Genomic DNA, 27,354 nt, shown 5'->3' with positions numbered 1-27,354 from the left:
TGTGGATACACAAAGAGAAGAGGATCTAGTTCGAGGGACAACCGCAAGACAACGGTAAGTCTGCCGATCTCTCCTCTTTCACATTTCATAAAGGAAGAAATCATAGTAGCTGTATTCGTTTGTTGCTAAGGCGCTGTCACACCTTAGGTGGATAGGATCGTCCTAAATAGGCATTTTTCCCCACAACAGGGCTCCATGAATTAATGAAGGTTCATGTCTATTGGACACATTCTTCTCAAGCCTACATGACTTGATTGTCCAAAAATTAATGACAACTTCAAAAATTCATAACTTTATTTCTAGAGCTCTAGTTTGGGTGATGTTTGAAGCGTTGCAATCAGCATGCCAAGCTCTATCACCGCAAATTTTCTCCTACTCAAATTCTTCATAGTTTGGCCCAAATCCCGATGGGTGAAAAACCCTAACCTTGGGTTCTAAGCCCACAAGTGAAAGGCCAAGTTCTTAACCTTAAAAGAGAGACTTGGAGTTGTGGAAAGACCCTCCCATGAGGGTATTGATTGAATTGGACATTGAGGTTTGGGAGCTCCTGGGAGCCTGGGGTACTTGCTGGAGCTATATGAGCACTGGGTGAGTGATTCACCGTCCCTTATGGATTACATAGCCCAACATGTGAGCATAGGGTGAGTGTTTCACCTTCTCCTATGGAGTACACTATATGAAAAAAAGGTGAGTTGTTCACCTTCCCTTGTGGAAACTGTTATCACTCAGGTTGTTCCCTGCCTCCTGAAGGGAATACGACCGAGGTAACCACTAACCAATCTTTTAGCTGCAGGTCCTAGCCTACCTGCAACCAGAGAGGGCTCTCTCTTTATAATTTAGCTTTGTTTTGAAGTGTTTTAGGCTAGTTATGATGTACAGAGTTTGTTTTAAGTTGTTGGATGGTGATTTCAGGCAGAGCTGTGATGCAAAGTCCGGAACAGTCTATACCATTGGGCAATGGATTCAGTGAGGGTGTACTGCTGAAAGTGTTTCTTGAGTAAATGGGAATGTTACAGAGCCAGATGGGCAGTTTAGGAACAATTTTCAAATCTGGAAATTGATGGAATGAAGTCCGGGAATGAAAAGCAATCAAGAGTTTCTCATTATGCTGGTATAGGGAAAGTGTATGAATATTATCCAGGAGAAATTAAGAATTCCTAAACAGTATTCAAAATGAAGGAATTAGTGCAAACATGAGCAGTTAAGAATTCATATTCATAACCAATCCTGAGGAAAACACAATTAATAGCAGAGATTGAACACAGGGTGCATTTAAACAAATCCTGGGCTATTCTTCCTTCTCTGTTACCAAGATTATGAAACATATATGGAAATTGCAAACACAGGAAACATAAAACGAAGTTTAGAATAACTTATTGTTCCATCGAATGACACAGGAATCCTGTAGTAGGTCCTAGAACCTCATTTGCAGATTCAGACAGCACAGAAGCCATGAACTTCAACAGCCATTTGTATTAGAGAGTCTCAGAAATTACAGCGTAGCTAAGAGAGAAAATCACCAACCCATAAAACATATGAGTTTCATCTATATATAAGAGAATTTGTTACAAAAATATCCCGTAGGAAAATATCTAGTCATAAATTTATCCATCTACTTTGCTGAACAGCAATAACTGATGTGGAAGCCAGCGCAAGCCAAGTGAGTAAATATGCTGTACTTGGCCGCCTTAGGTGTCTGGCTTTTGTTGACTTTCCGGCTTCTTTTTCGACTGGTGGCTGTAGCTTTGGTTTGCGTTGCTGATATGCTGTCTCTTGCCACCTGTGATTGCTTTGCTTTGATGAGCTGCCATCCTATTTGACTTTCTCCTTCCACCACCTTGACACTTTGGCAGGTGACCCGTATGTGTGGAGCTGCGGACCCGTAGCTGACCAAAAGGAAAAACAGAGACAAAGTTACCTTGGCAGAATCTCCAGCATTGACTGCCACCAATCTTCTGTAGGCAATTGATGCCTTTGTATCTTTATTAATGTCTCATCTGCTTCAGTATATCTGTAAAAATTTGGTGGAACCTCAAAAAGATGATTTATTTCATGTTCAATGTAAAACAGGTTTTCTAATTTGTCATACAGAGTCTGTCCAGAGGGAGGCCCTGTTTCCTCTGAGGTACTTGAGGATGCTGTAATTTGATTTGAAACATAGTTATTCATCCTGGTAGTATACTGCTCACGGGTCAGCAGTCTTCCAGCGCTGGTTAATAGGCTGGGCAATCCTCTGCTCTGCAATGCTGCAAGTTTTAACTTGAAATCATCTACTTCTGCCTGCATTTCCTGACACTTTCTTTCTAGAGTTTGGACAAAACTTCTTAGGGTCAGCACCTTTTTTGCTGTCAGAATAGTATCTGTCCTGCTACTGATGTCTAATGCTGCCAACTCCTCTTTGGTATGAGTGTTCAGGAAATGAATCATTTTATTTGCTTGCTCAGGCATGGTTCCTAATGCTGCTCTAGCCCTTTGAGTCTCAAATTGAGCTAGGCCTATCAATTCTACCTGTTCATGTATGGTTTGAATCGATTTCCATTGGTCAGTGATTGATTGGCCAATTTTGGCCCACAAAATCTTCTTGATTTCAGTCAGAGTTTTGTCCAAAGTCAGCTCCTTCTCTAAGGCTTTTATTTTGTCATTCAAAGCCTTTATTTCCCTTGTTTTTTCAGCTACTGTCATCTTGGATTTGTCGTAGCTTACTTCCAGCTTGGCCAACTTTTCTTTGGCCTATTTCACCTCTGTTACCTGACCTTCAAGCTCTTTGACAGCTTTCATCATTTCTTCCATGTGTATGCTAGATTCAGGTGCTGTTGTTGTTGCTGCTGTAGCGTTCGTGGTTGATGTAGCTGTTGTGGATGCTGGGATAACCGGAGGGATCGTTGTTGCTTGTGTAGGAGGAACAGTAGTAACAGTTGGAGTTGTTTGAGGTGGCTGGGAGGTCAACTCTCCCTGCTTGCCTTGTAATGCTTTCTCCAACTCTCCCTCCATCTGAATTATTCTTTGGTTCATCCTCATTAGCAAATCCATGGTATCCTCACCTTCTTTCTCTTGCACAAGTTCTGCAGTTTGAGGGTGCATTGTTGAAGGCAGCCTCAATTGTTTTTTGAGTGCAGCAATATCATCCTCTTTTTTCCTTATGAGGGCTTGGATGGCTTTGGCATCCTTCTTAGGATCATGCCCTAGATCCACAATAATTTCCTCCAATGTCTTTATTCTGTTATCTTTGGCCGAGGAGGACATTCTTTCCAAATCTAATTGAGTGTTTGTGTTTTTCAATGATTCCTTCAGTTGATGAGCCAGTGTGGCCTTGTCTGCTAGAGTGGCATAGACCATCTCACCCGTTTGCTTATGCAGCTCTATTTGGTCCATCGGGTGTATGTCCTTGGAGAGGACCTCTAAGCTTGTCTTTATATAGTCTGCAGCTGTCTGGGGTTGTGGGATCTTCGGCTTGAAATGACTTAGTATCATTTTCTCCTCTTTAAAGTCATAGGCTGCCATTAATCTTTGCTGTTTGGAAGGTGTTTCCTTGAGAAACTAATCATATAGCTGTACTCTTAACAGTTCATTTTGAGCTTTGATTTCCATGAAAGTTGCTTTAATGCCAGGCGGTTGCTTGCTTTGCTGTCTTGAGGAAGACACCTCCATACCATGCTGCCTCTCTTGCTCTTGCTGGAATGAGCTAGTAGGTGTCTGCTGGCCTGTTTCCCTCTCTCTCCTCGGACTCTCTATCACTTCTTAACTAATTTCTTCCTCAACTTGAGGATCAACTCTTTGTCTCTTGGCTTCCGGTCACTGTGTTGATCAACTAGCAGGTGTAGTCTTTCCCCGGTCCCGCTTCTTTCCTCTTTCTTCATTGGCAGGAGTTTGCAATGCTGGAATCTATGAGGGCTCAGTCTGCTGTGGAGGGGCTTGCCCTTGATTCTACTCCTTTGAGGTAGCAGGCTGCTCTGTCACTGTCTCCTGCCCTGCATCCATTGGCTCCCTGCCTTTAGCTGTACCTGTTGCTGGTGTAGATCTTTCTTGGGCAACTTGTGAAGCTGCAGCAGTAGATGTGCCTTCTCCGACTTGTTGTGGCAGTTTGAATGTTACCTGGTCAAAAGAATCCAAATCAAAGGTTTTTTCTAAATCTTTGACATTTTGCTCCATAATTTCTTCTTGGGTGAATTCCTCAACTAGTGTCCCTGCCACCCACTCATCTTGGTTGGCAAATTGTTCAATCTATGGGATTTTACAATGTTCCTAAGTTGTCAGCCTATATTTTACTTTTCTGGCACTGATAAAGCCATCTGTGTCATAAGTAACCCACCAGAAACTCCTCTTTAACTTGAGTTTCTGCCCCAATATTTGATCAGCATCTTGCCAACCTTCTTTCTTGTTCATGACAAAGGGGCCTAGTTGGTCTCTGAATTTCAGGCGAGCCTTCTTCTTGGCACTATGAAAATGAGTTAAGTCTGAATTGATGAGTTTCCTGTAATACTCCAAGGCAAAGAGTCTCATTGGCACATATCTTGGGAGCCTGTAGGGACAGAGCTCACAGCCATAGATCCTAATGACAGTGTGATTCTGGTAAAAGTACCAGTCACCTATTTTGTAGTTCTTTGAAAGCTGCAATATTTTCTGCATGTCATAGGATAGTCTAGCAGGAGGAGTTCTCTTTAGAAGACAAGAGACTAGATAGACAAACAGGTCAATAAACTCACAGTAAGAGTAGGGGGAGTTCTGGACTTCATGAAAGACCGAGGTCCAGAAAATTACAGACCTCTTTTCCCCTTTAGAGTCCAATCTTTTGATGGGGCACTGGAAGCAGTCTGGCTGATAATACATGAACAAATGATAAATGTATGATGAGTATTTGAAGACTCCCTCCCTATCCAGTTTCAGTAGTTGGTCATGTATCTTGTTGGAGATAAATTTAGCATAGTTGTACTTGACAGCAGGAGGTTGTCCTGGGCTATATGCAGACAATAGGACCATAATGGTTTCATCAATGTGCTCACTTGTTTTGAAACCTAGAACATAGGATATCATGTCTACCAGTAGTTTCCCTACTTCATTGAAATTGACATAGAGAAAAGGAGGTGGCTCTGTAGGCTGGCGATCTGCTCTCATGAATATTTTGGCAACTCTGGCTATCTCTGAGGTGGAGAGTTTGGGACCTTCATCAAGCAGGTATTTCATTGAAAGAGGCATCAGAAGCTGAGTTTTCTTGAAGTTAAGCATTTGGTTGATTGAATCAGGAGTTATTTGGAAAAGAATGCTCCCAGATGGAGACTTGACTGCTCTTTGATTTGGCTCATAGTTTTCAGCACAGAGATGAATTATCTCAGGGAAAATGTTGACAGAAGGGAGGAAGTAAATGGGCAGGTTAGATTCCCATATCCCATACATATCACAATTGTTCAAAAAACTATTTCTCAGCTGACAGAAGGTCTGCAATTGGTTTCTTTCTCCAACCAAATCTTGAATAAGGTGGTCCCTATCAGCTAGGGGTAATGCTTCAAGTTCCTTGTGAGGTGCATTTAGAGGAGCAATGTTCAATGCTGCTGGAGTGGCCATGTTGTATGCTCTGTGTCTGTAATTTGAAATTTGGATTGGTGAAACAACTGAACAGTGAGAATTGCCTCAGAAACTTTGTGAGGAAGCTGTAGAATAAACTTAGATATAGAACTGGCCTTCACTATGTGTAGTTTATGATAAAAAGGCAAATTTGCAGAATTTAGAGAGGCTTTTAAATGATTTCACTGGATTGATAGGCTCTGTGGGTAAACTGTAGAGGGAATGGGATTGATTTCTAGCCAAAGAGTGAGATTTTACAGAGGGTTTTGACAAAGGAATTAAATGCTTGGACAATTTGTAGACTTTGCCAGCGAAACGGCCTCAAAATGCGTTTTTATAGTGAATTTGCAGGGGAGGGCAAATTTGCAGGGTTGGTCTTGAACAGGGGGTCAACAAGTGAGTTAACAGGGGGAATTTCAGGTGCTCGATTTGAATTTGCAGAGAATTTGCAGGCATTCAACCAACTTTAAATGTGAAATCTCTAAAAAATAGGGTTCATAGGTCAGCTGCGGGTAAATACCTATTTTTTATGGTGCGGAGGGCAATTAGCATGTTCAATGGCGAGCTAAGGGGCCGGATTTGTAGGTGGAACTCGCTTGGTTGAGCAATCTCGAGTGGTGGTGGCAATGTTGTCATAAAATTGCATGCACGTTGTCCGCGGGAGCAGTAATAAAAAACAAACAAAATGGTCGTTTTTGCAACTTTTTATCGAATTTGGGACAATTTGGCACTTTTGGCGCTTTTTGGGGATGACGTCAGCATGACGTAATTTGGCACGTAGTGGGTACGGAAGATGACGTGGCAGTCAACGTGTATGGTGACGTGGCGGATGACACGTTGGCGAGGTGGTGACGTGAGCGGGTGATGTGGCAACGGTACAAGGCAACGATGGGCAGACACAGACGTGACGTCATTAGTGACGTGGGAGCTGACGTCAGGGGGCAGGTGGCGGGCGGTTTCCGGTTTTCCCCGCACCGCTTATGGCCCGGGGCGGTTTTGCAGAGAGGGCCTCCGATCACGCTAGGAGATTGATGCGTGGCGGGGGTACGGCAGCAATACCGCCCATCCCCCGGACGCTAATCTACGGCAGATCGGGGTGCCCGATATTGCCGCCCACTGTTGGATTAAGAGCTGTGAATCGGATGGCGGTCGGGAGGTTGTAAGCTGCGAGCAACTTCAGGCGCGGGACCCGCGAAACATTATAATATTTATTAATATGGCGGGGGGTAAAAACTTTGGTTATACGGGTTTATATGGTATATACAGCGTGGGAATGGTTATTGGTTCAACCATATATTAAACCAATCCCAAACAAAGATATGTGCGCGGGGTTATAGAATGGTTTAGGAGGGGGGGGTAACATAGTTATTAACCTAACCAAGTGTTAGATTAATCCTAGGCAAATGGATGCGGAGGGGTTAATACAAGCCCCAAATGAACTTAGCATTTCCCCGAACTTTAGGTTATATGGCTATAGTGCCAAGGGGTGGGGATATTTACACTTCTTTTTTGGGGTTTTTAATATAGTTTTTTGTACTATAGGGATAGGGAAATGATTATGGGAGCTATATAGTAGAATTAGAGGTTAATATGACCTTACGAACTGAAATTGTATGGGTAAATGCTAGGTAGGTGGAGTGAAAAGTTAGACATAGGAAGATGAAAGGAGTTTGGAATGAATTTTACACAAGAAATGTGGCTTCTCTCCACTAAATGGAGTTAAAGATTCAACTCAACATTTATCATGAAATGAAGTGAAACAGGACCCTTGGGCAGATCCCAAGCTCCTTGAGGGGATGTTAGTAAAAGATTTATGGGGAATGAAGGGGAAATTAGTCATGCTTCCATTGTTATGCCATCAAACAACTGCCTTGATATTTCTATCATTGATGAGATGAGTCCTTCTTGATAAGAAAAAGTGATCACAACCTTGCTTCTGCAACCTCAAACTACCTGCCCAGCCTAATACACCTAGCATTTTTTCTTCCTTTTGATTGGGTGCACTTAGACTAGCAAACCCTGATTGTCCTCTTTTCTTTTGACTGCCCTCCTATCTAAATCTACCCTTATTTCTTCCAAGGGCCCAGATTAAGCAGTTGGGCTCCTTAATTTCTCTACCTGTCTACTCATCTGCCAAGCTTGAACTGTTTGGACAGATATTCATTCTCTATTCTACAACAACAAATTTAAATATGGAATGGTCCAGATTGAACTGTTGGGCCATCCATTAAGTGTGATAAGCAGCAGTATCTGCACATTGTGAACTTGTAAATAAGATAACAATGGCATTTGACTGGCCACTTTCCTGGTCTTTTGGTTTGGGGTTCATTTTCTTTTCTTTTTGTTGACCATTTTACTCTTTTTGCCCTTTGATTTTTCTTTTAGGGCATACCCTCTTTACATTTTTTAATTTTCTTCTTTTGTCTACAAAATATGGAACCATTGCAGCATGCAAGGATGAACATATTTGGCACTTCCATAGTCAATCATGAAAAATGAAACCTATTGGTATAGGAACCTAACAGTGGCTCCACTTGAGGATGGCTTTTCCTGGTGAAAATCCAAGAAAAACAGGTCAGATGGCCTTATTCTTAGATGGATGTTGTAATTTCAAAACTTCCTTCTCCTAGGAACCAATGATCTGAACCTTGATAGCCTGTATGCAGTGCTTATGAGCTGATCTGTGCAAAATTACAGCTCTGTCTTTGCTGGTTTTTCTGAGTGCTTATTATCATCTTTATGCTCCTCAAGCATTCCTCTTGATCCTCTGTTGTAATTTCAAAATATACACCAAAAGTGGTGTAATTCCTTGACTTTTCGTCAAAATCTGTTGCATCTTTTTCCTTATCTAATTGCTGTAAATGAAAACTGTTGGAAATACAAATATTTATGTACAATATACAGTTGTGTTACGGTCATCAAAGGGAGTCAAAATAGTGCTTGAGCATTCGTCCATTGAATAGACCTTCCTCAGTATCTTTGCCATCCAAACTGTTCAGAAAATAAGTGTTATTACCTTGAACAGCATGAATAGTAAATGGTCCTTTCCAAAGAAAATCAAACTTCCCATGGTTCCATTTATCTTCCCTCCTAGAATCCCATCTCAGCACTTTGTTTCCTATGAAAAAATGTTCAGCTTTGGTTCTTTTGTCAAATATCTTTTTGAGTTTATCTTGTAAAACCTGGGTTCTCTTATATACTTCCTCTCTTGTCTGCTGCAAGTGAATAGTTTGATTGATCCTTCTCTGAATATCATTAGGCTCTGCTTGTATTTCTTGTAGCATTTTAATCACATGGATTCCCAAAGATGAATGGAATCTTGCCTCCATTCCATAAACCAACTCATATGGACTTGTACCAATAGATCTTTTGGTGGTCAATCTGTCTACCCATAGTGCATTGACAAGTTTTTTATGCCAATTATTTTTATTCTCCTCCAATACCCTTTTGATGATGTTGATGAGGCTTTTATTGGATGACTCAGCTAAGCCATTACCTTGAGGATAGTAGGTTGTGGAATGGCCTAACGTAATGTGGTATTTGTGGCAAAAGTTGATCATTCTTTTGGATTTGAAAGCAATAGCATTGTCTGTAATAATTTTTTCTGGACAGCCAAATCTAGACAAGAGGTGGGTTTCTAAAAATTGCATGATGACTGAGTCATTGGCTTGCCTACAAGGGATGGCTTCTATCCATTTGGTAAAATAGTCTGTAGCAGTCAAAATCCACTTGTGTTGGCTAGAGGATGAAGGGTGGATTTCACCAATGAAGTCTAAACCCCATTGTTGAAATGGCCTTTCAGTTGAAATAGGCATGACGGGTAAAGGTAACAACTTTCTCTTGCCTTCAAAGATTTGGCATTTGTGGCAAGACATTACAAATTTTCTCACATCAGCAAACAAGGAAGGCCAATAAAAACCAGCTCTTAGAATCTTATCAGCTGTTGACTTCCAATACAAGTTCCCTCCACAGTCCCCTGCATGAAATTCCTTGAGTGCATTGTCAGTTTCATCCAATGTTAGGAAATTAAGCAAAATACCTTCATGATTTTTCCAAAACAACACATTATCTATAATACAAGACATTGATGCCTTCATTTTCAAGAATCTGTTTTTAGTCCTCGACAACCCTGGAGGAGCTTGCAGGTTTATCAATACAAAACATATGTTAGCATACCAAGGTGATTGTAAAAAGGCTTGATTGATCTGTGGAGTCGCCATCTCCTGTTCGTTGTCCAGTTGATTGATATCAAGGGCTTGGAAGTTGGTTTCAGTCATTAATTTGGCTAGCCCTTGTCCTTTTATGAGTTTTGTAGGCTTGATTTCAATGTCATATTCTAAAATATTGGCTATCCATTTGCCCCTTTTACCTTCAATTCCTTCTTGAGTTAAAATATCCTTAACCACAACATTTGGAACATAGGCTATCACATGAGAGTATAAGATATAAACTCTGAAATCCTTGATGGCTTTTACGAGGGCATAAGCTTGTTTTTCCATGATCTGATATTTTAAAGGAGCATCTCTAAGGGCTTTGCTGAAGAAAGCAATGGGCTTCTCACACCCTTGGTCATCTTTTTGTAACAGGATAACTGCAATAGTATGCTCAGATGCAAAAGAAAAAATGATGAAATCTCTATCAAACCTGGGACTTGTGAGGACTGGTGTTTTTGTCAAAGCTCTTTTGATGTCTTCAAAGGCTTGTTTAGCTTCCATTGTCCATTTGACTTTAGAATCTTTCTTGAGCATATTATTCAATAGTGTAATTAGCTCAGCTAAATTGGGAATGAACCTTCTTAGGAAATTGATCTTTCCTAAAAAAGCTTGCAGTTCTTTGATGTTTCTTGGATGAGGCACTTGGAGGATAGCTTGAATTCTGTCTGGGTCGATCCTAATGCCATCTTTTGAAATTATGTGACCTAGGAGTTTGCCTTCTTCTAGGCCAAACAGTGATTTCTTTGGATTCAATGATATGCCATATTTTCTGCAAATTATGAACACTTGTCTGAGATGTTCTAAATGTTCTTGGTCTGATTTTGAAAAAGCAGTGAGATCATCAAGGTATATGACTAAAAAGTAATGGATCTCCTTGGCAAGGGCTATGTCCATTGCTCTCTAAAATGTGGCCCCTGCATTTTTGAGTCCAAAAGGCATTTTGACATATTTGAATGTTCCCCACGGTGTTGTAAAGGCAGTTTTGTCTTGATCATCCGGGTGAACTAAAATCTAATTGAACCCTGAGAATCCATCTAACAATGAAATCCTAGAGGCTCCCACTACCCTTTGTAGGATATGATCCATTTTTGGTAAGGGGTAGTGGTCTTTAAGGGAGACTTTGTTCAAATTTCTCAAGTCAATACACAGTCTTATCTCTCCCGTTTTCTTCCTAGTAGGCACTAGATTTGAAATCCATTCTGAAAATCTGATAGGTGCAATGATCCCAACTTCATACATTCGTTTAACTTCCTTTTCAATCATGGGAAGAAGGATAGGATTCACCCTTCTAAGCTTTTGTTTAAAAGGTTTTTGATTCTCTTTCAAAGTTATAGTGTGTTGGATGACCGAAGTGTCATAGAATTTGAGATCCTCATAACTCCCGGCAAACACATCTTGGAATTCCTTAAACAAGTCAATGTATTTCAGTTTCTGATCAGCAGGTAATGCTTTGGAGAGTTCTACCATTTTGGGATTTTCTGTGGTTCCAATGTTGCAGTCCTCAATTTCTGCATTGAGGGGTTGCATTTTTGGCTTCCTCGAAATATCATTTGAATCGAATAAATCCTCCAAAGGAGTTAAGCCCATGGGCAGAAAATTATCCTTCAGTTCAATTACTTCAGCTTCTGCCTCAGCTATTTCATCAAAATCTGTTTGCTTTAGCTCTTGTAAATTCTTGTCATCAAAAGTTGTTGGGTGCAAAATTAGATTTGCGGTTTCAGCTGATATACTTTGTTCAATTTTGTCTACTTGTTGTTGATCATCCACGGTGTTTGTGTCAATGTTTATACCTAAGAATTCTTCCTTCAAAGTCAGAAAATTATATATCTGTGTATCATTTTCAAAGACCTGCCAATTTTTGACATTATCTGGGACAACAGGTCTATGTTTGATTTCAGCAGTGAAATGGTGATTGGGTTCAAATGGTAGCTTGCAAGTGCTGGCAAAAGTTGCCAAACTATGTGCATGTAAATTGAGATTTCTAGGAATTTTGGTGAGTTGAGATTGTGAGAAGGTGTTAAGTATTTCAATGGCTGCCCCTCGGTAAGCCCTCAATCTGAGATCATTTGTAACAAAATTTCCCTTCATTTGTTGTATAATCAAATCAGAATCCCCTAGAATTGAAACCTTGGTTGCCCCTAGACCTCTAATCAGTTTGAGACCTAACAACAGGGCTTCATACTCGGCCATATTATTTGTGCATTGGAAATTTAACCTGTATGCATGACCTTCAGCATGGTCATTTTGCATGTTGTGTATCCAAACCCCTGCCCCTGCTCCTAACTTGTTTACTGACCCATCAAACTCTAAATACCATAAAATTTCTTGATTATGACTAACCTTAAGAGTTTTAGGAGTTTGTTTAGTGGGAAGATTTGGCTCTTGTATGTCAAATGATATATCATTTCGCTTTGTTACATCAATCATATCAACAGTTTTCTGATCTTGAGCAGTAGATTGTTCATTCATACTTTCTGTTTGTGCTGCTTCTAGTAATTTGACATCAGTTTTGTGACACATGTCAGCATTGTATAAGATGAATGAATCCATATCGGAATGCATGGAATAGATGGGGAAGTTTTGGGGTTTTTCCTGACTACTAACCACATATTTCATTAATGTTTCCCGATATAATCTCTTTGGCTGTCCAAAGACCGAAATAGTGGCATAGGACATTTCTAGCTGTAAAGATCCTTGGAGTTTTGCGCCCCAAGATCTGGACAAAAGCATACCATACTTAGGTGGAATGTCAGCTACCACCACATCCATCAAGATTGTCTTAGCTGGGTATTGGACTAAAGACACACAAAGGTCTTTGATTAGGCCTAGACACCTGACCTGGCTAGAATCAAATGAGAATAAGTCTTTGTAAGGCCTTGTGATGTCTAGGTCTAGTCTCTCCATAACAGATTTTGGCATTAGGTTGTGGGAAGCTCTGGAATCAAACATAGCATTATGCAGCACTTTGTCGTGAATTTTTAGGCTCACATAAAATGGAGGAACCCCTCCATCTACTGTTTTGCCATTGACTTCAGGACCAAAAATCAATTCTGGTTGATCATCAAGAATATTGACTGCATCCCTATTCTCTGGTATTTGTAATGACCTATTGATTTTTCGTCTGTATACTTCATGTTTGGCTAATTCAGAGAGAGTAATAGTTATTGTCAGCTTACCTATTTCTGTTTCTAAGTTGAATGGTTTTTCTATCTGCATTTTTGCATTATGGACAACAGACTTTTCCTTTTCAGCTGAATTTTCAGTGATCTCTTCTTGATTATGAGTGCTGTTTTGAGGTACATCTGTTTTGGAATTATTTTCAAAAGAATAGTTTGGACTTTCCTGTGAAGAATGAGATGTATACGGTTGATTCTTTGAAGACTGTGAGTCTGATACATCTTCCACGGTGACTTCCTTTGGGTCTGTTTTACTAGAGGGTTCTATCAAGACATCATTATCCTTTGTCTTCTTTGGCTGTTTGGTATCCTTTGGCTTGGTAGATTCAGGCACATCTCTGGTTCTGCTTCTTAGTTTGTACTGTTTATCAACCTCATAAACTGCTGCATCATAGCCTTCCCTGAAATCAAATGATTCTCCGGACTTGGTTTGAAATTGATTGATATTATGAGCCTCTTGGTCATCTTTTGTTAGAAAAATTTGTTGCTCACTGTTCAATCCCATTAGGTTGATTTGGGTATCCTTTATTGGCTCACTGGATGTTGAGGCCTCGGCATAGTTCTCTTGAAATGGAGGTCTGATATTTTGGTCAAGACCAGCCCTTCCAGCATTTGGATTTTGATTTTTTCTAAAGTTTGGGTTTCTAGCAGTGTTACTTGGTTGACCTTCCCATGATGATTTTCTTTCAATAGTTTCCACCCTATCCCCAAGTCTGTCCATACCTTTGATGATTGCATCAAGTTTTTGTTCAAATGCTGAAGGCTCTTCCTTGAAAGTTGTTCTTCTTTTAGCTCTTGCCCGATTTTGTTTAGCAATCAAGTTTTCCTCCACACTAACAGCTATATTCTGCATGTCTGCTAAGCTTGGAGGGGCTCTTTCCCTCAACTGATATGCCATATCAGGGTCAAATCCATCAGGAAATTTGATCAAAGCTAAATCAGGTGGAGGTCTAAGGTTTTGAGGAATAGCGTTATACACATTGTTGAACCTAGCACAATAGTCTTGGACGGCTTCTTGTGGGCCTCTTTTCAAATTGTCATATTCTGTTAAAATGTGCAAAGGGTCTTTCTTCTTTTCCCATCTGTTTAGAAAGGATTGGTAGAGGGCATCTGGATTAGCTATAGAATTTGGAGCAAGTGCTCTAAACCAAGTCCTTACATCACCAGTTAGACTTTGGACAAAAATCTTCATTCTTACATCATCATCATCAATTTCATAATTTTCGAAATAATCTTGCATTTTCTTAGTGTGTTGCTGGGCTGTATAGGAGCCAGTACCATCAAAATATGTGATTTTACTTTGATAATCCTGAGGCATAGCCCCTGGATTTCTAGGTAACTGTAAAGGAGCATAACGGTTTGCCATATTTACAAGGATAAATGGGGCAACTGGAAGAAATGGGACAGTTGAAACAGTAGGGATAGTGGTAGTAATGTGTGCAGTAGATGGAGGTGTAGAGAAGGTACTGTGGGTGGTGGATGAAGAACTAGGAGAAGCAGCAGTAATATGAAGGCAAACTGAAGCTTTAGCAGGAGTTGGGATATAGTTCTGCTGAACTGTTTCAAGGTTTGAATCAACGGATTTTTCTTGTTCTTCTTGTTTCCTAAGGGTCTTAGCAATTAAATTGGGATTTTCAAAAACAGTCGGAGGATCTGGGTCAGGATTTGACCTAGTGTAATGAGTTTTCTTTTTTGGAGCCAGCTTCTAACTTGTTTTTGGTATTTTCTGGAAATGTTTTAAGATTAGAGTTTCTTCACAATATTTTGCAAGGATTTCTTTGAAATATAGGAGGCTTTGGGCTTTCCTTTGAATATGTTGAAACAGGGAAACTGATCAAATCTTTGGAATAGCTATTTATAGCCTAAAACTATACTGGAGATTGACTGAAGCAACTTTTACTTACTCCTGTAAATGCACAACAAGAACAGTTTCGGAGGCTACCTAGCTACCTTCAGGCTCCATCTGTAGCTTTAGAAAATAGACAACAGTTACAATTAGTCATTCATTCCCCAGTGGAGTCGCCAATGATGTTATCACTCAGGTTGTTCCCTGCCTCTTGAAGGGAATACGGCCGAGGTAACCACTAACCAATCTTTTAGCTGCAGGTCCTAGCCTACCTGCAACCAGAGAGGGCTCTCTCTTTATAATTTAGGTTTGTTTTGAAGTGTTTTAGGCGTGTTATAATGTACAGAGTTTGTTTTAAGTTGTTGGATGGTGATTTCAGGCAGAGCTGTGATGAAAAGTCCGGAACATACCATTGGGCAATGGAGTCAGTGAGGGTGTACTGCTGAAAGTGTTTCTTGGGTAAATGGGAATGCTACAGAGCCAGATAGGCAGTCTAGGAACAATTTTCAAATCTGGAAATTGATGGAATGAAGTCAGGGAATGAAAAGCAATCAAGAGTTTCTCATTATGCTGGCAGAGGGAAAGTGTATGAATATTATCCAGGAGCAATTAAGAATTCCTAAACAGTATTCAAAATGAAGGAATTAGTGCAAACATGAGCAGTTAAGAATTCATATTCATAACCAATCCTGAGGAAAACACAATTAATAGCAGAGATTGAACACAGGGTGCATTTAAACAAATCCCAGGCTATTCTTCCTTCTCTGTTACCAAGATTATGAAACATATATGGAAATTGCAAACACAGAAAACATAAAACGAAGTTTAGAATAACTTATTGTTCCATCGAATGACACAGGAATCCTGTAGCAGGTCCCAAAACCTCATTTGCAGATTCAAACAGCATAGAAACCATGAACTTCAACAGCCATTTGTATTAGAGAGTCTCAGAAATTACAGCGTAGCTTAGAGAGAAAATCACCAACCCACAAAACATATGAGTTTGGTCTATATATAAGAGAATTTGTTACAAAAATATCCCGTAGGAAAATATCTAGTCATAAATTTATCCATCTACTTTGCTGAATAGCAATAACTGATGTGGAAGCCAGTGCAAGCCGAGTGAGTAAATATGTTGTACTTGGCCACCTTAGGTGTCTGGCTTTTGTTGACTTTCCGGCTTCTTTTTCGGCTGGTGGCTGTAGCCTTGGTTTGCGTTGCTGATATGCTGTCTCTTGCCACCTGTGATTGCTTTGCTTTAATGAGCTGCCATCATATTTGACTTTCTTTTTCTACCATCTTGACACTTTGGCAGCTGACCCGTATGTGTGGAGTTGTGGACCCGTAGGTGACCAAAAGGAAAAACAGAGACAAAGTTACCTTGGCAGAATCTCCAACATTGACTGCGACCAATCTTCTGTAGGCAATTGATGCCTCTGTATCTTTATTAATGTCTCATCTGCTTCAGTATATCTGTAAAAATTTGGTGGAACCTCAAAAAGATGATTTATTTCATGTTCAATGTAAAACAGGTTTTCTAATTTGTCATACAGAGACTGTCCAGAGGGAGGCCCTGTTTCCTCTGAGGTACTTGAGGATGTTGTAATTTGATTTGAAACATAGTTATTCATCCTGGTAGTATACTACTCACTGGTCAGCAGTCTTCCAGCGCTGGTTAATAGGCTGGGCAATCCTCTGCTCTGCAATGCTGCAAGTTTTAACTTGAAATCATCTACTTCTGCCTGCATTTCCTGACACTTTCTTTCTAGAGTTTGGACGAAACTTCTTAGGGTCAACACCTTCTTTGCTGTCAGAATAGTATCTATCCTGCTGTTGATGTCTAATGCTGCAACTCCTCTTTGGTATGAGTGTTCAGGAAGTGAATCGTTCTGTTTGCTTGCTCAGGCATGGCTCCTAATGCTGCTCTAGCCCTTTGAGTCTCAAATTGAGCTAGGCCTATCAATTCTATCTGTTCATGTATGGTTTGAATCGATTTCCATTGGTTAGTGATTGATTGGCCAATTTTGGCCCACAAAATTTTCTTGATTTCAGTCAGAGTTTTGTCCAAAGTCAACTCCTTCTCTAAGGCTTTTATTTTGTCATTCAAAGCCTTTATTTCCCTTGTTTTTTCATCTACTATCATCTTGGATTTGTCGTAGCTTACTTCCAGCTTGGCCAACTTTTCTTTGGCCTCTTTCACCTTTGTTACCTAACCTTCAAGCTCTTTGACAACTTTCATCATTTCTTCCATGCTCATGCTAGATTCATGTGCTATTGTTGTTGCTGCTGTAGCGTCTGTGGTTGATGTAGCTATTATGGATGCTGGGATAACCGAAGGGATCGTTGCTGCTTGTGTAGGAGGAACAGTAGTAACAGTTGGAGTTGTTTGAGGTGGCTGGGAGGTCGACTCTCCCTGCTTGCCTTGTAATGCTTTCTCCAACTCTCCCTCCATCTGAATTATTCTTTGGTTCATCCTCATTAGGAGATCCATGGTATCCTCACCATCTTTCTCTTGCACAAGTTCTGCAGTTTGAGGGTGCATTGTTGAAGGCAGCCTCAATTGTTTTTTGAGTGCAGCAATATCATTGTTATAGACATTTTTGTGCCTTACAGCATTGAGGATGAAATGTCCATAATCTAAGGGATCCAAAGTCCCTAAACATGTTGTTCCTACCCCTAGAGGCACAAGGTTAACAAACCACAGCAATTCACAGAAGTTCTCCACCTGAAACTGCTCAAAACAAGTCAATTCAGGATCATTTAAGTGGCTACACTAGCTGTTTGCGCTGAATGTCAAAGCCAACACTGGCTACCTGCATTGAATTTCAACTGGAACAAAGGCTACCTACGCTGAACGAGAGTGGACAAGTGGCAGGCTCATTTCTGAAGGTGTCAAGACCCAGGAAGCTTCCAAAATGACACTTGCCTCAGGGAATTCGACTGGTGATGAGTAAGAGGTTCCAAATCTCCAAGTGGAAGCAAGAACCTCCAAGTGGACTCAAGAACTGACAGAGGGAGAGGACACTAGTCAGATCTCAAGCTGACTCATCCTCTCTCCAAACATCTATATATGGATCTCTCCTCCATGAGATCTAGAGGCTGGAATTTTGTTATTGCAAAGAATTGCTGTTGGTTTGAGACTGGAATCATTGGGTGCTTAATGCTTTGAAGGGGCTGAAGATAGGAATTCCATTTGCTGGGAAGGAGATGCTGGATTGGAGCCCTCTGGGTTGTATCTCTTCCTGAACCTTGTTATTCTTCAATAAAGCTATCTTGGTTTCTCCTATATGCTGATGTATTTTGATGTATGAATGTATTAGTGTATTTGGTTTATTTCTAATCCTAAACTAGTTATGAATGTGAACATCTGTCTTTGTGTAGTGTTCTTCTCTTGTCTCAAGTAGCTGTTCTCTTGTCGCAAGTAGCTGTTCTCTTGTGATCTTGCAGGAAGTTGTAGCTGGATAAGCAAGAAGGCAAGTAGCTGTGAACACCCAAAGAGAAGGGAGATTGGATCGAGGGACAAACGGAAGACACCGGTAAGTCTATTGATCTCTCTTCTTTCACATTTTATAAAGGAAGAAACCAGTATAGCTGTACTCGTTTGTTGCTAAGGCACTGTCACACCTTAGGTGGACAGGATCGTCCTGCATAGGCATTTTTCCCCACAAAAAATTGGCGACTCCGCTGGGGAGATTTGTTTAGTCATTTTATTTGTGTTTCTATCATTATTTCTTTCATAGACTTGATAGCAACAATCGAACTGCGTCTTTCCCGGATGCAAAGTAGAAAGTTGCTGCTTTGATCCAATTGCTGGACTTGTCTATGATCTGAACAATGGATTCACAAATGATTTGATGATCCTTGTGATAGATCTTAGTAGCCTTCAAAGCAACCCTTTGATTACACCTTGCTTGTTGCTTTTATTTGGCCTGAAACAGTTGATTGAGTAGCAATTTGTGACCCAGAACCTGAGGGAAACGAGAGTTTCTCCTTCAGCGCAGACCCAGTGAAGGGATTCTGCATTTCAACGCAGGTCCCGTGAAGGCTACCTGCGCTGAATGTCAAAACCCCTGTGTTGAGGTTGCGCTGAACCAGTTTGCTCTTGTGCAGCTGGGGTTCTCTACTCTGTTTTGCCTTGTTTTTATCTCTGATTTTTGTGGCCTGTAACCAGCACATGTACCAGTCTAATAACCCCTTTTCTCTGCTTACATTCTGCCTCCTTTTGTACAAAAAGACTGTGAGTGTTTTTATGTGTTTGTGGCATCATTTACAGTTTTCCTTTGCATGACTGAAATAGTCATCATGTAGCCCTTGATTTAGATCTGTTGATTGTGATCTTAGAAGAGAGTTCATTGGCTGTTTGCAGATTGATTATATATTTACTTTTGCTTATTGGTTTGAATTTGTCTCTTTTAAGTGTCGAAACAAGTCTTTATTTCGAAAATCGTTAAGTGTTGTAATCTCTTCTATCTTCTCTGATTTCGGAAAAGTAAACTTGTTTGTATTGATCATTTAAAAGCATATTCAAAGTTGTACAAAAAGCTTTCTTTGTAGGCATCAATACTAAGAAAGCGGAAAACAAACACCTGCATTGTGCATTTGCATTTGATAGTTTGCATGTTGGATTTAGGAAAATTGCATTAGAGTGTGCTGATTGCTCTTTGAGAAAAGATGGTGTCTTTCTTTTCCCTTAGTAGCTAGGATTTTCAAAGTTGAAAAGATATAAAGCTTGCTTATCATCTTTAGACTGCATTTAGGAATTTGTATCATACATCTCGTGGTGAACCTTGAAAGGCAAACTTTAAAAAGATCAACCTAAAATAAATTGAATGAACTTAACAACGCTTTGTAACATAACGCACAACATAGAGGTCTAGGCTAGAGACGTGTTCCGGCGTCGTTAAGCCTAGTGACTGTCAATCTCGTAGAAGGTGGGTGATTCCTCCTGAGGGACGATAGCACCAGTACGGATTGTGCTCCCACGTACCGTCACGTATATATTGGGAGACCCCTATAGGCATAAAACCTTTATCCTTAGGAAGTCGTGTCGGCCGCCCTACTGATCGCAATGCACTGAACACAGCATTCAGGAAGATCGACCGCCCGTACCCTAAAAAGTATTCTGCGGTTTTGCGAAAAGTTTGGCACACCCTCTACCTAGAACTCCAATGCAGTTCCTTTTGGCCTTTTTCAGACTCTATAACAGAAAAATTCCATCCGAGCATTTTTCACTTCGGGCTCGTTAAAACATCGAAGGAGACTAGAGTCGTCTTTAGCTTTTTCTCGACTCTTTAAAACTGAAAAAGCAAGTTGTGTCTAAAGCGTCATTAAAATTTATTTTAAACGGAACAATCACCCTTTATTCCTACGTTGATCTTTAGGTTGAAAAATGGAGCACACCAACCAAGGAATTCCCCTTGGTGGAAATCCTAGTCCCTTCTCCTCTTGGGGAGATGTTGGTGCGCCCCACATGGCCACATTGTCGCTTCCAGGACTGACAATTGGCCTGCCAGTTTGGCTCTTTTCAACCAATGTCGTTCAGAACACCACCATTCCTGAACAGTCGAGTCAACAGTTAGACCAGACTAGAGTTGCCCACCAGCCTTCTACTTCATCTTCCTCTCCTCCTTCTTCTTCGCTTGACGGAACTGGTAAAACAAAAAACCAGGTTCCTAAGGAGAAGAAGGAAAAGAAGAAGAAAGAGAAGAAGAAGAAGGAGCCAAAGGCGACTGGGGGCAAACAAGTGTCGTCTGACAAAAATCCACACACAGCACTGACAAGGCCTAAATCTCCATGTGTCATATACAAGGGAGACCACTTCCATAGAGATTGTCCCTGTATCCCTCGAATACTAAGGGACTGGTCTCCCCATTTGCACAATTCGGTAGCATCAACCTCTGATAGCCATGTTGACTGCTCACCGTCAACTAGTGAAAGTGAAGTCACAGGACAGAGAGGGAAATCCAGTTTTCCCTGCAAACTGTGTGAAGGCGATCACGCCATCCACCGTTGTCCCTTCTTAGACGAAGCTAAAAGAGTTCTGGAAGATCGCCTGATTTTACGAGCGCAACTTCCTCCTGGATATCAAAAACTCCTGCCAAGTCCTTCACTAGTTGAGAACCCGGCTGACCCGCCCAGATGGTCAGCCGAAGCACCTATCATTGAAGATAAACCGTCTGGATCCATGCCTGACGAAAGTCAACAGGTTGATACGGCAGTTGACCCGGTTTTGCCTTCAGAGGCTCTATCTTCGAATGATACCATCACAGAGGAGAATAAAGACGACACCGTCCAAATTCTCTTCATCAACACTGACTCTGATGAACAAGGGGGCAATGCCCCCATTCCTTTATCGTAGGAAGGAAGTTCGTCAGAGCGATATCCGGCCGTTTATTCGGTCCCACCACCAAGCAACCTGGTTGTGTCCTTTGACTGGAACCAACTAGGCAGACCCCGGTTGCCAGCAAGCATACCATTCAGAATTATCGTTCAAATATACAGAATGGTAATGGCTGGCACTATCATTGATGAGGGGGCATCTGTGAGTATCCTTTCCTCTATTGCTTGGAAAGCGCTTGGTTCGCCAGCGCTTTTACCTGAAATGAGAAATCTATCAGGTTTTGATAAAGGAACCAGTCGACCTTTAGGGATCCTCCCCAATGTGCCTATAACATTGAAAGGGAAGACCGTTCAAATGAACGTGATGGTCGTTCAAGGACCCTTGGATTATAACCTACTCCTTGGACGAGACTCTATGTATTGCATGGGAGCTATAGTCTCCTCACTCTTTAGAGTAATGTGTTTTCCGCATGAAGGAAGAGTGGTCAAGCTCGTGGACCAACTGTCATTTCCCGGATCACGCATCGCAAATAGTCATATACCATCCCAAAATGGTCTATTCATGCAAGAAGTGTCTCAACCCACAGTCCGTCCTCCTGATGAGCGCGAGTAATCCGGGAGGATATGATTGGAACCCAGGGGGCATGCGTCCTGGTCTGCTTCGGCAGGGAAACTTCGGGTATAGAGTAGGTTTCCGCGGGAGAATATGACTAGTCTGTACCCCGTCCGTAGAGGAAGAGGGGTTATTCTAGAATAAGATTCTTTTGTCAAAGTTATGTAAGTTGACAAGAATCGTCACTCACCTTTGTCTATTTCGGTAGACATTGCCGAGGAAGTGTTTTGTTTGAAAGATTAACGAGACAATCTTTGGGTAACCTGAAAGAGGTAAGCCTCTCTCGTTAAAACAAATGTTTTGGCGGAAGAGAAGTAGAGGTAACCTTGAAACTCTGTTTTATACCTGGGGGCATGCAAACCTTTTGGAGTGCAAGCAAAGAGCGGTTATTTATCTATTTTTTGGGTTAGCCGTTTCCTAACTTGCATAAAGAAAGGATGCGGAGCAAAGCTTAGTGAGATGAAGCTCCATAAAAAATAGAATCTTGATGAGACACTCTTATTATATGACTGGGTATTCGAGCAGTTTTAGCACAAAGTTCATGCTCGTTAAAAAATAAACGCAAGATCCGAGCAGTTTTAACGCGGACTTCATGCTCGTTAAAAAATAAACATAAGCAATGAGCAAGTGTTTCCACCAGCGTTTAAGCTCATTTTAAAATAAAAAATGAACCTACCCGGTAAATAACCACTGTGAATGTAATATAATCAGCCATTAAAGCCTTGGTCGTGTTTGCACCCTCACCTGCACTTTTCATTTGGCCAATCGTTCACCTCCATATGATTGTTTACCCATTTTGAGGAACAGCTGCGAAGAGTGATTTCACCTAGCCATCCTTGTGACGCTGCCGTGATTGGAAAATTCCAACCTGTACCTGGAATCAGCTGCTAACCCTGTTTATCACTCGTTCCTCAAAAGACGAGTCTTCTTTAAGCTCTTTTCAATTGACTCGTAAAATAGGAAAAGATTGACGAGTTTTGGCCTTCCAGCTCGTTAAAGAGACCGGAAGAGCTATCCCTCCTCTAGATTTTAATCTTTTTGGACCTGAGGGATTATTGCACAAAAAGATCGAGCGCTTGTCTTGTTCGGCTCGTTAAAACTATCGAAAACTCATCCCTTCTGTATTGTTTTATACGTTTTCGGACTTAAGGGATTAGATGACGAAAAAGGAATTTTGGAGTTAACTTTATGTACCTTTTCAGACTCTCTAAAAATGAAAAGGACTGAGTTATCCTTGTCATTAGACTCGTTAAAATCATTAAATAGCGACAAACTTGTCTTTAGACGAGAACGAGTTTCACTATCGCTAGGCTCGTTAAAACATAGCGATGGGCTTGCCCGAAGGGCAGGTTATAGAACAAGCATATGTTATCCTCCTCAAGCTTGACAAAAATAAAGAGGTACTGGTCAGCAATGACTGGGGAAAAATTGGGAGAAACTAAAGAAAACTTTGATGGTAGCAAGTCGCTCTTGAACATGACACTTTTCCTCTGTACCACAATCGGGTTGGGTTGTTTCATTCACCGGTCACACCCATGGTCTCGCCATACCATCCATATTTGGGGTAATGCTACCGATCCATCGTATCAGTGTCGCCATATGTTCAAGAGAAGTCGTTCAGAAAGAGTCAACCGTGTCCCATCCACTACCATACATTATCCTTCATCCTTTCATGACCGCCACCCTGAATCATATGTCACAGATCGTTTTCACCTCCATTAAAATCATTAGCTCCGTTCCGTGTCACTGATGTGGGGTTCATTAAGGCCCTCCTTTGACGGATCGCTTCTTGTCGACATCAGCTCATTATCCAAGAAGTTGATCTAGGAACACCCCCTTCAGTACTTTGAAGCTTGCATGCCACAATGGCAAGTTTCTCACTTCCGGCGACAGGTATACATCAATGACCTTCGATCGAAAGATTTTGCGTGGTGTTTGACGCCAAGTCCTTTATTCACACCACATGAATTGTACTGCATTACCTTGAGGGTCATTATCATTATCGGTGATTCCTCTCGTGCTTGTTAACGGTTTACATCATTGACCGGTAATCAAGCGATGTCTTTCCATGTTCGACTTCAGAATAATTCTCACATGGATCGACTTGTACTTAGAGTGAAGATCGAACGAGTTTGAAGACCCCGAATCTAGTTTCATCCATCCAGGCTGCGATATATATTCAGGAAAGATAAAGACATTGACATGTACATCATTGCAGCGGATAATCATCCTACTCAAAGGATGATAATTTCATCAAAATTATCAGTCTACCATCAGACGATTGTCTGTGCTATGTACAGAAAAATGAATTTATAAAGCTGAGCATGGGAATGCCCGCCTCAGCTAGATCATGAAAGCAGTATGAAAAATAATGAATTGTATTGTATTGTATTACAGGTCTCCTCCTAGCATTGGATGAACTTCGGATCCCCCTGATAAAGCATTTCGCCCGATAAACAGCCTCATACTTTAGGGGGCAACTGTTATAGAAATTTTTGTGCCTTACAGCATTGAGAATGAAATGTCCATAATCTAAGGGATCCAAAGTCCCTAAACATGTTGTTCCTACCCCTAGAGGAACAAGGCTAACAAACCACAGCAATTCACAGAAGTTCTCCACCTGAAACTGCTCAAAACAAGTCAATTCAGGATCATTTCAGTGACTACACTAGCTGTTTGCGCTGAATGTCAAAGCCAACACTGGCTACCTGCGTTGAATGTCAACTGGAACAAAGGCTACCTACACTGAACGAGAGTGGACAAGTGGCAAGCTCATTTCTCAAGGTGTCAAGACCCAGGAAGCTTCCAAAATGACACATGCCTCAGGGAATTCGACTGGTGATGAGTAAGAGGTTCCAAATCTCCAAGTGGAAGAAAGAACCTCCAAGTGGACTCAAGAACTGACAGAGGGAGAGGACGCTAGTCAGATCTCAAGCTGACTCATCCTCTCTCCAAACATCTATATATGGATCTCTCCTCCATGAGATCTAGAGGCTGGAATTTTGTTATTGCAAAGAATTGTTGTTGGTTTGAGACTGGAATCATTGGGTGCTTAATGCTTTGAAGGGGCTGAAGATAGGAATTCCATTTGCTGGGAAGGAGATGCTGGATTGGAGCCCTCTGGGTTGTATCTCTTCCTGAACCTTGTTATTCTTCAATAAAGCTATCTTGGTTTCTCCTATATGCTGATGTATTTTGATGTATGAATGTATTAGTGTATTTGGTTTATTTCTAATCCTAAACTAGTTATGAATGTGAACATCTGTCTTTGTGTAGTGTTCTTCTCTTGTCTCAAGTAGCTATTCTCTTGTCGCAAGTAACTGTTCTCTTGTGATCTTGCAGGAAGTTGTAGCTGGATAAGCAAGAAGGCAAGTAGCTGTGAACACCCAAAGAGAAGGGAGATTGGATCGAGGGACAAACGGAAGACACCAGTAAGTCTATTGATCTCTCTTCTTTCACATTTTATAAAGGAAGAAACCAGTATAGCTGTACTCGTTTGTTGCTAAGGCACTGTCACACCTTAGGTGGATAGGATCGTCCTGCATAGGCATTTTTCCCCACAACAATCATCCTCTTTTTTCCTTATAAGGGCTTGGATGGCTTTGGCATCCTTCTTAGGATCATGCCCTAGATCCACAATAATTTCCTCCAATGTCTTTATTCTGTTATCTTTGGTCAAGGAGAACATTCTTTCCAAATATAATTGAGTGTTTGTGTTTTTCAATGATTCCTTCAGTTGATGAGCCAGTGTGGCCTTGTCTGCTAGCGTGGCATAGACCATCTCACCCGTTTTCTTATGCAGCTCTATTTGGTCCATCGGGTGTATGTCCTTGGAGAGGACCTCTAAGCTTGTCTTTATATAGTCTACAGCTGTCTGTGGCTGTGGAATCTTTAGCTTGAAATGACTTAGTATCATTTTCTCCTCTTTAAAGTCATAGGATGCCATTAATCTTTGCTGTTTAGAAGGTGTTGCCTTGAGAAACTGAGCATATAGCTGTACTCTTAACAGTTCATTCTGAGCTTTGATTTCCATGAAAGTTGCTTTAATGCCAGGCGGTTGCTTGCTTTGTTGTCTTGTGGAAGATACCTCCATACCATGCTCCTCTCTTGCTCTTGCTGGAATGAGCTAGTAGGTGTCTACTGGATTGTTTCCCTCTCTCTCCTCGGACTCTCTATCACCTCTTCACTAATTTCTTCCTCAACTTGAGGATCAACTCTTTGTCTTTTGGCTTCTGGTTGCTGTGTTGATCCACTAGCAGGTGTAGTCTCTCCCTGGTCCCGCTTCTTACCTCTTTCTTCATTGGCAGGAGTTTGCAATGCTGGTGTTATCACTGAAAATGCAGTTGTCAAAAATTTTTAGCTTGGCTTAAAGTCAGGGTATTTTCGCAGCGCCAAAATTCTTTTTAGCAGTTTCGCAGCGCTACCTGTTTGAGTGGTTTCGTAGCGTGCTACGAAACTGGGGATTTGTTTGAGTTTTCAGTGAAGGTCCAAATCCTAGCATGCTTATTGTACAGAGTTCTACTTCCCTCCAGGAATGTTGATGAGAGCAGTGGCAGAATGTTTAAGGAGACACCTTATGATGATGCAGCTATTGTAGGATTGCCATCAAATACATTAAGGGAGTTATCTCTGGATTCTGGCTCATGGGTGATTGTGAAAGATGTACATACTAATGTGGGAGAATTGCAGGAGATTTTGTGTTGAATCCTCTAGACAAAGAATCTATTAAATTTTATAAGTCATAGAGTGTTTGATATTTGGGATTGTCTTTTCACAATCTATAACTTCTTTCACAAAGCAGGGCGCCACAATGGATTGAAAGATTTGAAAAATATTTATGATAAAGTTCATGTTCCCGTTTGTTGGGTATTGGTGTTCAAAGTTGGATTAGGTAATAAAGGGGCTGCGCTTGCAAATAGCATTTCCAATTGGCTAAATGTGGCACTTCTATCAATTTATGTTAAATCTTCCCCTGCATGCAAGAAGACATGGACATCTTTCTCAAGGGAAGCTTTATATGACATTACAAACTTTCTTAAGCTTACTATTCTATCTGCAGTAATGCGTTGCTTGGAATACTGGTCTTTTGAAATGCTTGTTCTCTTCTCCGGTTTGTTGCCTAAGCCTGAACTTGAGATATCAGTTCTCTCCATCTGTCTTAGCACTGATGCAGTTGCATATATGATCCCCTTTGGCGTGGGTGCTGCTGTAAGTACACGAGTTTCCAATGAACTAGGAGCTGGACGCTCACGCACTGCACAGTTATCAGTGTGTGTCGGGGTTTGTATGGCAGTCATTGAGGCTCTTATGATAGGACATATTTTATTCTCTGTCAGAAATGTATGGGGCTATGCTTATAGCAATGAAGTAGAGGTAGTTGAATACATTTCAACCATGATGCCACTGCTTGTACCCTCAACATTTATGGATGCCATCCAAGGTGTTCTATCAGGTATTGCTAGAGGATGTGGATGGCAAACGTCGGGTGCCTATGCAAATCTTGGGGCATACTATGTGGTTGGCATGCCTATAGCTGTCATTTTTGCCTTTGCACTGCATGCTAGCGGCAGGGGACCTTCGGCATTTGAGCACCTGTTCTGTTGCTAA

General features: G+C 41.1%; 1 pseudogene; it reads left to right on the top strand.

Annotated features, from left to right (window-relative positions):
• Positions 1-1,670: 1,670 nt before the first annotated feature.
• Positions 1,671-27,354, top strand: LOC149238442 (protein DETOXIFICATION 16 pseudogene; annotated as a pseudogene).

Source organism: Pinus tabuliformis, chromosome 8 (assembly GCF_031772625.1).
Source record: "Pinus tabuliformis cultivar Carrire ecotype Pingquan chromosome 8, CPIR1, whole genome shotgun sequence".
Classification (NCBI taxonomy): domain Eukaryota; kingdom Viridiplantae; phylum Streptophyta; class Pinopsida; order Pinales; family Pinaceae; genus Pinus; species Pinus tabuliformis.
The sequence above is the reverse complement of the archived record's forward strand: the minus strand, read 5'-3'. Positions and strand labels throughout refer to the sequence as shown.